The sequence below is a fragment of the Lactuca sativa genome, chromosome 5 (assembly GCF_002870075.4).
Source record: "Lactuca sativa cultivar Salinas chromosome 5, Lsat_Salinas_v11, whole genome shotgun sequence".
NCBI classification, from domain to species: Eukaryota; Viridiplantae; Streptophyta; class Magnoliopsida; order Asterales; family Asteraceae; genus Lactuca; species Lactuca sativa.
The window spans coordinates 240,528,245-240,541,769 of NC_056627.2; the positions used below are offsets into that span (position 1 = coordinate 240,528,245).

The 13,525-nt window shown below is 33.0% G+C and overlaps 1 long non-coding RNA gene across 3 annotated transcripts; it reads left to right on the plus strand.

Annotated features, from left to right (window-relative positions):
- Positions 1-1,860: 1,860 nt before the first annotated feature.
- Positions 1,861-3,645, plus strand: LOC122198086 (uncharacterized). 3 transcript variants are annotated; one of them, XR_006191925.1, is made up of 4 exons: positions 1,861-2,000; positions 2,791-2,958; positions 3,041-3,120; positions 3,276-3,645. It is a non-coding gene; the product is annotated as an uncharacterized LOC122198086 (long non-coding RNA). The 3 variants fall into 3 exon arrangements; XR_008224067.1 differs by having other exon boundaries at positions 2,788-2,958; positions 3,041-3,645; XR_008224066.1 differs by having other exon boundaries at positions 3,041-3,645.
- The last annotated feature ends 9,880 nt before the right edge of the window (positions 3,646-13,525 follow it).

A 13,525-nucleotide genomic window follows, 5' to 3' on the forward strand; every position in this document is an offset into this window, starting at 1 on the left:
AATTAATTATTCAAGTATCGCTATGAGTATACTTTTGAATCAAATTTAATAATCACTAGACTAGGAATGACACATCAAATGCCTGCACCACTATTTCTTGACCAGCAACAGAAGTTGATTTCCTCACATGCTAAAAATGAGTTTTTTTTTTTTTTAACTAAAAACGTTGCTATTTTCGAATTCCTTTTTTGGGATTATATCAAATTGCTTTTTTACAAATAGGGGTGGGTGGCCCATATATTTTCATTGATTGTTTAAAAATAACATAAGTGGTCACTTTCATTCAACCGTTAAATCGTTAGTTTCAACCCTTTATCTTTCTATAATATAATAGAAATAGTCGGTTTTAACATTTTATTTTACATAATACTATATAGAGTAAATGGCACAAAAACACACTCTTTTTATACAGAAATTCGATTTTGACACTGTGTTTTTTTTGTGTCAATTTTGACACTATGTTTTCCAATTTGTTACAATTCTGACCACTTGACCGGTTAACCAGGTTACATGTTGACGTGGCATGATGACGTGACATGCTGACATGATATGCTGACATGACAAAATTGAATTTTTTTCTCACAAAAAACACTAAGCTTTTATTTTTTTCGATTTTGACACTAAGTTTAATTTTTTATTTCAACTTTGACACAATGTTTTTTTTGTTCCAAATCAAACATTATTTTTTCCAATTTTTTTCAATGTTGACAATTTTCTATTTGAAACCGTATAAATATTTTTTTAATACATTTAAAAAGTATATATATGTTTTTTTTCATTTAAAAACCATAGTTTTGTATAAATATATTTTTTTTTTACACTCAAACGATATTTTTATGTATGAATATGTATTAGTTATATAAAAATTATATTTTATACTAAATATGCAACTTTAAAATGTGTTTTGAGGTTTGGAGGCGTGTAGTTGATCAAAATTCGGATATCAAGTTTGCAACCCATCAAATTTTTACATCTTATTAGAAGCTTATAGTTAGTTTGATTCTTATGATATAACTAATGCTTTGAATGTAAGAAGAAAAAAAACACCTTGTATTTAAATAAAAATGTGGTTTTTAAACGAAAAAAAATATGTTTATACAGTTTAAAATATAATAAAAAAAATATATTTATATGATTTCAAATGGAAAATAGACAAAATTGAACAAAATTTGACAAATGATGTTTGATTGGAACAAAAAAAACATAGTGTCAAAATTGAAATAAAAAATTAAACTTAGTGTCAAAATCGAAAAAAAAAAAGTGAAAACCTAGTGTTTTTTGTGGAAAAAAATCAATTTTGACACGTTAGCATGTCACATCATCAAAACTGACACGTCATCATGTAACCTGGTTAACCGATCAAGTGGTCAGAATTGTAACAAATTGGGAAACACGGTGTCAAAATTGACACAAAAAAAAACACGGTGTCAAAATCAAATTTCTATGTAAAAGAGTGTTTTTTGTGCCATTTACCCTACTATATATAAACGGGTTTAAAACATATTATTGGTCTTTTAAATTCTTTTTAATATATTTATTAAATTTTAACATATAATCTTATTTCTTATAAATATACTATAAAAATTTATATAACAATTTATACCATAAAAAAAATCTAACTACTCCAAATAAATAAAAATATTCAATATTATTATAATTTAATTTTAAGTATTACTATATTATTTAAATAACAAATAAATATATAGTTTATAATTTGAGTTGTAAAATCAATTTTTGAATTGTAAAAGAAAATAAAAGTATCAAAACAAAAATGTCACTATCCATCTAAAAACTATTAAAACGCATTTGTATGAAGTGTCATATCATTACTTTTATTTGAATAATTTTAGGCTTTGATGCTATAAATTCGATAATTTGAGCTAAGTATTTTTTTATCATCCTTATTTCGGTATTGTGCTCTCTACTCACATTTACATTCTTAATTCTTTCATCTTTCCTTTAAATTTGCATCGTTGGGTTTATCATGACTCTAACATAAGGTATGTATTTCTTTTCTAACTATCATATAAATATTTGATGTGAAACATTAGATGTAGGACACTAATTGTGTTTTTATCCTATTATTTAGTTTGCATTTACATTCACATATATTTGTTATTATGACATATATAAATACTAGTTTTGTAGATCTCCTTCGTAATTTTGAGGTAAGATTTTCTTTGCCAAATAATGATAGATTTGAGATAGATAATGACTTTGGATTTGATAGTCCAAACATCGACTCCAATAGTGAGTCATTAAGTAATTTTAAGGAAGACTATGATGGTGTAAGTGAGATTTCGGTTGTGGCCTTTATGAATGATGTTGGAAATCTAGGAGACGGTGACATAGTAGATTTAGAGGACAACGTTCATATAGATCTTTTGAATAAATTTGAAAACAAAATTAGGCTCATAATAGCAATACTTTAGTCTATCGCCCAAAATAGAGAGTATAAAGTGTATGAAAGTAAAAATAACAAATTGGTAGCAAAATATAATACTATAGGAGATCAAGGATAAAGCTTTAATTCTATGCACCATACACCACCTTGTCAATGGTATATGCGTTCAATTAAGAAACAAAACCGTCATATGTGACATATTACGTGTTGGGTTGATGCACATCATTGTTTTGGATCTTGTATTGCCAATAATAACAAGAATTTTAAATCATATAACTATTTTATCACACATCGTCCACTCAATTCGAAAAGATGTTGCTTATCAGCTGAAACACATGCAATCAGATATTAAAAATAGTCTAAATATTAATGTTTCTTACTAGAAGGCATGGCATGGCGTGGTAGTAGACAAGCAATAGAGACTATTTATGGAACATTGGAAAGTATTTTTGTTGAGTTTCCAAATACATTTCAGCTTTGCAAGCTTCAAACCCCGATACAATTGTGCAGTGGTTCCATAACCCAAATGTCTCGCCACATTTGGCAATGTTCAAGTATGTTTTTTGGGCTTTTGGACCGGCTATTAATGCATTTCATCTATGTCGACCTGTTATTTCTAACGAAAGTGTTTTTTAGAGTTGTCACAGTGTTACAAATAAATGACAGAGGAGGAAATACACATATTGTCCAATATTTTCAACATACGTGTACATATGGTAAGCAGCAAATGAAAAGATTTTCATGTTCACATGCAATTGCAGTTTGCTGATATAGAAGGGATAATCCTCTTTCCGTATATGAATGATGTATACATTAGTATGATGTACAAACAACAATATAACGTTGGTTTTGTACAACTTACTCGTTATAGGTATTTATTGGTTTCAAATTGGGTGATTTAAGCGGGTTACTAAAAACTGTATGTATGTCGAGGTCGGAGGCCTGAAAACCGAATTTGCAATGAGATGGACACTCTCATCCTGATGAACCTCAGAAATATGGACTTCGCACTATCAACCAGGCCATAATAGAAAAAATAATTCAAGTTTTCATCCACGATTCCATGTGACATAAACTGTAATTTTTTACTGATCTCGTTATTTTATAATTAGTGATCTTGTAATTTCATATTTAATTTGTATTGTAATTTCCAAATTAAGTTCTGAAAGGTTGTAGTTTGTAAATATTATCAATGTAACGTAAATTATGTGTTTATTTATTGCATTACATAATTATATTTATATTTAATATTAGTATTGGTTTGAAGTTATTAATGAGATCTTTACGCGTTAAAATTAAATAATATATAGAATTTAATAATATATTTAAAACAAATAAGGTTATATATGAAATTTTAATAATGTTATAAAATAGAAATTAAAAATACCAATGATATATTTATAACATATTACAAAAAATAACGGGTTAAAAGTATAACATTAAATGAAAATTTTCATTTATATTGATCTACGAGAGTTATTTATAAAATAAATATATAAATAAACTAGTTCAAATAAGAAATTTATAAATTGTTATATAAAATAAGGGTGAAAACTATAACACGAACCATTTACGTAACTTTTAAATAATTAAGTTAGATGTCTGGGCCAACGGCCCAATTTGTACGAATCAATTTGAAAGAGCCTTATTTGTAGTAATGATTTGCAAAAAAGCATAAAAATAAATAATAAATAATGAAAAAAATGAAAAATGAAAAAAAAAAAAAAAAATCTCTTCTAAAACCCATCAATGTGATTATGGTCACCAAGAATAATTATGAGCTTAACGGAGCTCAACGACTTCACCACCGGATAAAATAATATTTGCACTCACCTTTAAAAGCATATGATATGAACAATGAAAAGTGGTATCATAACACCATGAACACCATTTTCTCCTTGGTGTTATAAGGTGTTATAACACCACCTCAACGGACCCATACAGCCATACCTAATGCTCTAAAGCTCACCGAAAATAATAGTGTCGTCATCGAGTCCCAAGAATAATCAACACTTATAAACTCGTAACCTTGCTGCTGGAAATGGAACCTTATACCAAGGCATGTCCGTTGATTTTAAGCCCTAGTGAAAATAATCAAAACAAAAGAACGATTGTCACATGAATCGTAAGACTCTCTTAGCATCTTAACATTCGATAAGGTGGGTGAAGGTGAATTAAAATAAAGTTGGTCAACTAAAAAAATTATTATGCATAAGTGAGGAATATAAAGCCGATTAATAAAATTAAAAAAAAATGGTTATTAGGTAAAACGATTATGCAAAGTGAGGAATAAAGTTGATTAATAAAGATAAAATACTAAAAAGTTGGAAACCTTCGTCATTTAGAATGAGAGATTGAAGGTAGCAGTTATCGCACAAGTCATTTTTTAAAAAAATGTTTGCGGAAAACGATCCATATTATAAAATTGATTTTTGTTTTTAACAATCCGTAAGGTGGTAAAAGAGGAATCAAACCTTATTTATTTAGGAGTAAATAAAAGTTGGACTATTGCCAACTGAACGAGATCTGAAAAGTGTTAACGAAAAGTGTTATACATCAATGAAAAACGGGTTAATAAAAAAACGAAAAGTATATAACTATTAACACTATAATTTGACTAGAACTTGGGCCTTATTTTTTTGGGCCTGGACACCCCGAACCCCTCAGGGTCGGGCCTGCTTCATACGAACTTCTGGAGGAGATTCGCCTGCAAAAGAATTTCGCAAACTTTATACATTTCTGTATTCGTTTGTATATCAAGTTGCCGTTCAATTTCAGAGAAAACTAAAAGAAATTCGTTTAAAATGCACTAAATGAGAGTACCATCTTTCTGTCTGTTTGTAATTGTAAAGTTACAACAATGGTCCTTCATGTTTTGAACTTAATGTCAACAATTGTCCCTTTGAACATTAGCTCAACATTTTAAGTTTCTCATTTGATCTATTTAGTCCCATACTTAAATTAAAGTTCTTTATATACAAAATAACTATTTTTTTCATTTTATGTATTATTAATAATTATTATTGTTTTCTATAAATATGATTAACCACTAATTAATCGCCCTAAATTTATATATATTGCCTTTTATTAATTTAATCAATTAACTAGCTATTAGATGATAATAAATCTTATAAATTTCTTTTAAAATTTTAAAATGCTAATAAATTCATATTTCTGATTAGTTATTCTTATACTTATATTCCACTTTTAAACAATAAAATAAAAAATGGGTCGTTACAGCAGACCACATACGTTTGGTCCATTTCATCTACTATAAAGGTCTGTAGATTTGGTTCTTATATTGCAGACCTTTCACCTATAAAAAAATAAACCACGCCTAGAAAACATAAAAGTAGTATAGGTTAACAACAATATTGATTGAGGAAAAAATAACAAACCACTAAAGGATTTGAACATGGTTTAGACCCATATAATTCTAACATCATTTTTCGAAAAGTTTCTTATTTCGTGATTGTAGACAATAAATGAATCAAGTAAAGGCTTTGGGCTTCAATGGAACGGGGTTTAGACCTTATTGGATGATGATAATGTAGGATAAGTGATTAAAGCCTTGGTTTGTGTCTTGGGGTCAATGGGTAAAATGTGAAAAGTGATGTTTTAGGCTTTTTTTATGAATTAAGGATTTTAGTTCGATGTGTTTTAAGTCAAATGTATTTATATAGGATTGTGGGGCTTGTCAATACCTTTCTGTGCATATAACGAAGGTCAAAAACAGAGTTAAAACGAAGAAGTTATGATTGTTTGAAGTTGTAATGAAATTGAGTGAAAATCCGTTCTCACGAGGTGAGAAGTAATTCTCACGACGTGAGAGTCCTCATGAGGTGAGAATATATTCTCATGAAATAAGAACGATGCAACCCAAAACCTATGAAATTTTTAGGGTTTTCATGGTATTTTAAGGTAAGGATTCATGTTTTAGGGTATTTTCTTAGCCTCCATCATATCTAGACCCTCTTGGCAAAACCCTAGCCTCCATTTTCAAGATTTGAGCATCCCCTCTCATATCTCATCAATTTTTGGAGTTTTTGATTGTTTTGGAGCAATGTTTTCATGTAAGATTGATCCTTGAAGCTTGGAAATTAAAGATCTCAACATTCATCTACCTTCTAGACCTTTGTAAGTTATAAAGTTCCAAGCTTTATTGCATTTCATCTTTGGATCTAAGTGTATTTGGTGTTTTGTTCCTTTTCAATGAATTTTGAGTGAGAGTTGGGAATAAAGTTGGCAACTTTATTACTCTCCAAGGTCCCAAGAACATTGTATGTTTCAGATCTGGACTCCAACACCTTTTGATCAGTTTAGAATGTTTTCTTGGACCTCATTGACTGGGAAAGTTTTAATTTTTTTGCCTTCCCTTTCAAACCTGCGAGTTATTTTGGTCATTTAGGCCATTTTGGTGTATTAAAGTTTATATCTTGAAATCTTGAGACATTATTATGGATAAAGTTCAAAATTTTATCCATCTAAACATCATGTTGATTTAGGTCTGAAGCTTGGAGACTTTGACTTAATGGATTAAGTTGAGAAAGATGCATTTTTGGGTCTTCCTAATCGATAAAGTTAAAAATTTTATCCATTAAGACCATGGAAAGGACCAGATCTAAGCTTTAGAGCTCTTGAAGTCAAAAGAAAATGGATTAAGCTCGTTTGAGTTGTCCAGGCAAGTCCCTACGGTGTGGCCTTAGGCTTCCACGACATGGTGACTGGGGGATTAGCGATTGTTTTGGCATTGAGTCTACAACGTGGCTATGGAAGGCCACGACATAGATGGCTGCTAATTAGCAATTTTGACTTTAAATTCGACCGTTGACTTTTTGACCAGTATGACTTTTGGTCAAACTTGAGTAGAATTGAGCATTTGGCTAAGGATTTGTTTCAATTTGGCTTTAGGAAGCTTGGGTTGGATGTTTTGTTGTTGGGCTTCTGTTGAATAGTTCAGGTGGGTTACTTCACTATACTCATGGTTCGAAGGTATCAATATCGGCCCATTGGATTATGTTTATAGGATGAAAGTTGTCTTTGTAACATTTTTTTGCTATGCTTGTATGTGCTTGTTGTCTTTGTGTAACACTTAAGTTTTTGGTAAGTTTCCTTTTAACCCTTTGATACAATTTTTTTTTTTCAATTTGGTCCCTTGGTTAGTATCTAGAGCGTACTCAATGAGTATGCTTAGCGTACTAGCCCTCCTGATGATCGCGGGTTCCACCAATGTATGTAGGACATATGTGGAAATGGCGTACGTAGTGCAAGGGGAAACCCTAATTTTTAGGGTTTGCACCCTATTTAAGCCTCATTATAACATCTTTTGGACATTTATTATCAGCCTCCATCTCCCTTTACTAAGAAAATGAAACCCTTAGAGCATTTAGTGAATTTTTGAGCTTTAGAGTGATTTGTTGGTGTTTTATAGTGAAGAAGAAGAAGAGGATCACTTAAAGGAGTGGCTTGAGCTTGAAGATCCAAGACCACCTTCTCATTTTCAAGCTTTTTGAGGTAAAAAGCTCACACCTTGATGAGTATTTATGTTAGATCTACTTTATAGTGTTTCTTGGGCATTTTTAGGTCTTTTGAAGTAAAGATGAGCTCTTGATTTACTCCAGAAGTAATAGATGCTAGATCTAAGCCCCATTTAGACCCTATGATCATAAAAATGAAAACTTTATGGATGTTTTTGGTTCATTCAAGTAGTAAGACCTTTACTAAGCTCTTTTTGAGCTTTTGAGTCCCATTAAGCTATGCATGAGGGTAAAGTTGCCAACTTTACGTGATAAGTCCCCCTTTAGGATAAGATTTGAGGGTTTGGCTTGAGCTATCAACCAATTAAGTGCTTAATGGAGTAGGTTGGAAAACTGGGGAGTAAGATGGGCATACCCAACTGGTACGCTACGCGTACTAGCCCCAGATGGAGTACGTTAAGCGTACGAGTTGAGTACGCCCTGTGTACTCAACAGATGAGATTTTGGGCTTGAAGTTTTCGATATCGGGCCATTGTTTGGGTTTGTATGTTTGGGCCTTGTTGGGCCATTAGACTTCTGTTCTGGACTTGAGGCTAGCATGTTGTGCTTATTTGGATTTAGGCCCATGAAATCAAAAGAAAATGGATTAAGCTCGTTTGAGTTGTTCAGGCCAATCCCCATGGTGTGGCCTTAGGTTGCCACAACATGGAGAATGGAGGATTAGCGACTATTTTGGTATTTTGTTTCTACAATGTGGCCAATGAAGGCCACGACGTGGAGGGATGTTGTAACGCCTGCAGATTCGGGCTAGTCAATTTATAGACAATAAGCGTCAAAAATGACTTTTCATAGAAGATTAATTAGAATAAATAATCTTAACTAAGTTATAGTATATGTCACAAGGGTTCCATACATATAAAGAACGCTGAAATTTGAGTTATAACGAAGAAGTTATGACTTGTCGAAGTTTTACGGCTAAACTGGCACAACACCGCATAACGTAACAAGTGAATTTTTGATAAATTACTTTTTAGCTTTAGGGATCTAAATGAAAGTCGTAGTATATAAACCGAGAATGTACATAAAAAGAATGTCCAAATCTGACTTCGTATGAGGAACTTATGATTTTTCTAAGATTTAACATAGCAGTGCACAACCTGGAATTCGAATTTCAAATTGATCAATTTTTAGCCGACACAACCTAAATGAGAATTGAAGATCTCATTAGTAGGAGTTCAACGATAAAAATACAGTCGAAAATGGAGTTCGTATGTAATCTTCTCATACTTTTAAATTTAAATCGGTCGAGAATTAGTCAATGGGGTCAAAAGGAAAGTTGTAGAGCACGTCGCCACCTACGTGTGGATATAAAGATCGTCGAAAACGGAGCTCGTATACAAAATTTATGGAATTTAGAAGACGGAGGGGTGCTGGTGTGAAAGGGATGACGTGGCTTAATCTGGACCATTGCTTCCTCCCCACGCCTTGCGACCAGATGGTGACACTTGGCACTCAACATGACGACTTGGAGGCTCAAACTCACCGAGATGGGCCATTTTTCACCCTATAAATACCATGCGAAGCTCACCCTTTTTCCTCACACCATAACCTTTCTCCATCTCTCTCTATCCCTAACTTCTCTCTAAACCACTGCCAAAGCCCTAATAACTTCTAATTGCTAAAGGAAAGCCCCGGAGCGCCAGAAGGCTCCGAAAATAAGAGCTTTTTGGCTTAGACGTTCTGCTCCCTCAAAGCCCGGTTCCTAGCCAAACCCCCAGTAAGTGAGATATGTTTACCCTACTTTAAATATAACGTATGTTAAAATTTATTATCGTTATTAGGAACTTATAAACAATATATATTATAAAATACGATATAAAAGTGTTATTATAATATCTTTTAACTGCTCACGGTACGGAGAATCTGGTTTAAAGGGTCGCATAGGGTTGTTGGATTTCAGAAGTGCTATTATGCCAAATGGTCATGCCCTCCGGTGTTACATGTCTAGCCCTTGTCTGTAAATAGTGGTTGAAAGTATTGTTTAATACTTATAAAACAATATCACTCTTAAATAGTTACGATAAATATTAGACTAAAATCTAGTAGTAATGATATTAGGTTTCGTTGAAGGAAAATATAATTGTTAGAAGCAAAGCGTTGCCCGAGCGTCGAGTCATCACTAACAAATGAGTGTATAGTTACTTTCATCTTATACATAGATATGAAGTATTTAATATAAATTACGTGCTATGTGTGAATACTATCTATGTTCTTGATATCTATGCCGGATGAACGATTTATACTTGCTTTACTAGATTTAAACTGTATATATATTTTTATACCTATAAATATATTGGGTAAATATGGGTAGATGAAAAATGATGTAAAAGGTGAGAGATAAAAGATGACATGGACGATGAGAGGTGTAAGATGATGATAAGCCTTGTCCTTAACAATGATGTCATCTAACAGAGTATAGATGACGACCACAGACTATTCTAGACAGTCAAGTGGAATGCTAGTAGACTCGCAATCTGTAGGTTTTTTTGAACTACGTGTTCACCAGATGTACTCTAAATATCATGGTAGCTGCGTCTAATGGATAATATTGGCAGTTGTGCCTAACTTTTGAACTATGTGTTCGTCGGATGTATTCTAAAAATGCTGGAAGCTATGGACTTAGTGCCTCGTGAAAGAACATTTTCAGCTGTGCCTAGCATCGGTAGCTATAAACTTAGTACCTGTTATATAAACCCTGACAGCGATGGACTTCATGCATATTCCTTCGGATAATCCTTAGGAATGAATGAATGAAGGATAGTTGATTCTTAGGGTAATGGGGATGGGTAATTGGGTTGATTGTTTGATGATTAAACATAATAATTATATCATTGTGGGTTGAGAACACTATGTACTCACCAGGTTTCCCAACTTGACCCACTCAGTTTACTTATATTATAGGTATCGATACGAAGCTACATTACACTGAGAGATTATAAGAGATGTAAATCAGTAGTGTAAATCATTGTAAGGTATGTTTATGCTTATGTTTTTGTATTGATGATGACATCCCAAAGTTTTAGTATAAACAAAATACATTTATTCGGAAATGCTTTGATAATATATTGATCATGTTTTCTGGGAACAAATTCAGCAATATTATTCTTGAAAAAGGATTCTCTGATTTTCAAATAAGCATAAATAAAAATTTTAAAATGACCGTGAATTTGGGGATGTCACGGGTGGTATCATAGCGTTAGTTTAAGCAAACTAGTAATAAGGTTTTATTTCTATACTTCAACTTAAAATGCTAAGAAATGATCGTGAGGAGTGTGTCTAATATATTTTACGAAATACACCTGAATAGACATAAGCACTAGCTTATTTATGGAAGATGCCTAAAATGCTTTTATGTGCTAAATGATTTATGATGTTTTATGAAGCTATCGTTTTATCGGATCTATGTTCTGTTGCTGACCGCATCTGGAAACTTTATGTGTTCAGATTTCTAAATGTTTAGTTATAGTATTAGAACTGTCATATAACGTTTCGGAGTGATAAGGAGATTTACATGTAGATTGTAAATAAAAGATTTCCTATCTAAATTCTTGTCACTTCACACCGAATGTATGATTTGGTGTATATATCGACATGCTGAGAACTCAAAGCGAATTCGGAAGTGGTAACCCGTAGCCTGAGCCACAAGTGATTGAGCGTGCACCAGAAGTAGCAGCTGCACTCAAGTCAATCACGATCGCAGGAGTACATCCAATGATGCAAATGATGTTGGATCGTCAGATGGAAGAGACAAGGAATCTACTTCAACAAAATAAGGACGAACCTACTATGCCAGTATGGTAGGCACCTACTCTTGAGGTAACCATCTGGGTTGCTAAGTCTAATGAAGAAATAATCAAAGGTAGAACCACTAACAAGGTTGAAGTTGACGAGAAGAGGAAATTTGAGGGATCTTCAAGGTCCAACAATAACATCTTGCTCTCAAAGTCTGGAGGAGGAGGTAAAGAAAAGTGGTGTGACAAGCGTAGAAGGAAATACATTGGGAGATGTTCTAAAGAGATGACCTGCTTCAAATGCGGGAAGACTAGTCACTATGCTGGCGAATGCACGGCCAAGAGAGAAGCCTGCTTTAACTATGGTGAAGAATGACACTTCAAGCAAGACTGCCCAAATAGTGAAGGATCTACAAAGCCATACATACCATTGAAGCCAAAGGTAAGAGCATTCCAGATGATCCTTAGTGAGGCAGGTGACAATGCAAGGGATCAGGAGTGATGATCTATATACCCAAAGATCGAGATATGAAGTAACCATATAGATAGTATCATGTGGAGAAGCCTATTATAAGAGGCATAATGTGGGGTGAACTTGAATACCTATGTAATCGTTTCAGGAAATAATATAAACCTTGGTTATGTTATTTGATGTGTTAAATGACTATGTGAAATTCTTGTATGGTGACTTGGAGAACTACAAAACAATACTTGGGATGAGTATGAGTATGCGTGAAAGGTAGTAGAGGCCTATACTGCCGGAAGCACAAGACTCTCACTAGGATTAGGGAAAGTCATAGGGTTACCAAGGCGCTAGTAATTGATTTTATTTTGTTCATGTCTGTCGTTACCATCGTTTCAGTAATGACTAAGAAGATGATTGTTATTCCAACCCTAGTGGTCATATCTAATCGAGTCCGGCTAGATGAGTGTGTAACGTGGCTCAGAGAACCATGTTCCATGTAGTATCCAACTTAAGCCAGAAGATTTAAGGGAAAGATAATTGAAGCAATCAATAAAAGTATCGCGATCACTGATAAAGTAAGAAGCTTGTAGCTAGAAGTACTATGTGCTGGAATGTGATTATATCACATTAGAACATGAAGGAAGGAAGCATCCATTATAGAATATTACTCAAAAAGACCTTAGTCTAAGTGTTGCATGATACGATGAGAGGTCATTAGAATAAGACCCATCGGTCTATTATGGTAATCGAATGAAAGAAATTATCGTAATTCTGTTAAGAAGAAGAAGGAGTCTCCAATAAGGATTGATTTTGTAACTCGAAGGTTACGACTGAACGTCCAACGCGAGATAGAGAGTAGGTGCAAGATTGAGCACTACCTGTAATCAAGAAGTCAAAGAGTTAAATACTCATTCGAAGGAACATAGAAGTTATGGGTATAACCTACGATGAAGAGACAACGTATGGAGTCATTAGACAAGCCCTGTTTTGTTGATGATTCCGAGACGTAATCATCCTAAGGGGGAGACAATTGTAACGCCCGCAGATTCGGGCTAGTTAATTTAGAGACAATAAGCGTAAAAAATGACTTTTTTATAGTAGATTATTTAGAATAAATACTCTTAACTAAGTTATAGTATATGTCACAATGGTTCCATACATATAAAGAACGTTGAAATCCGAGTTATAACGAAAAAGTAATGACTTGTCGAAGTATTACGGCTAAACCGGCATGACACCGCATAACATAAAAAGTGAATTTTTGATAAATTACTTTTTATCCTTAGGGATCTAAACAAAAGTCCTAGTATATGTTAAACCGAGAACGTACATAAAAGAACATCCAAATCTGACTTTGTATGAGGAAGTTATGATTTTTCTAAGATTT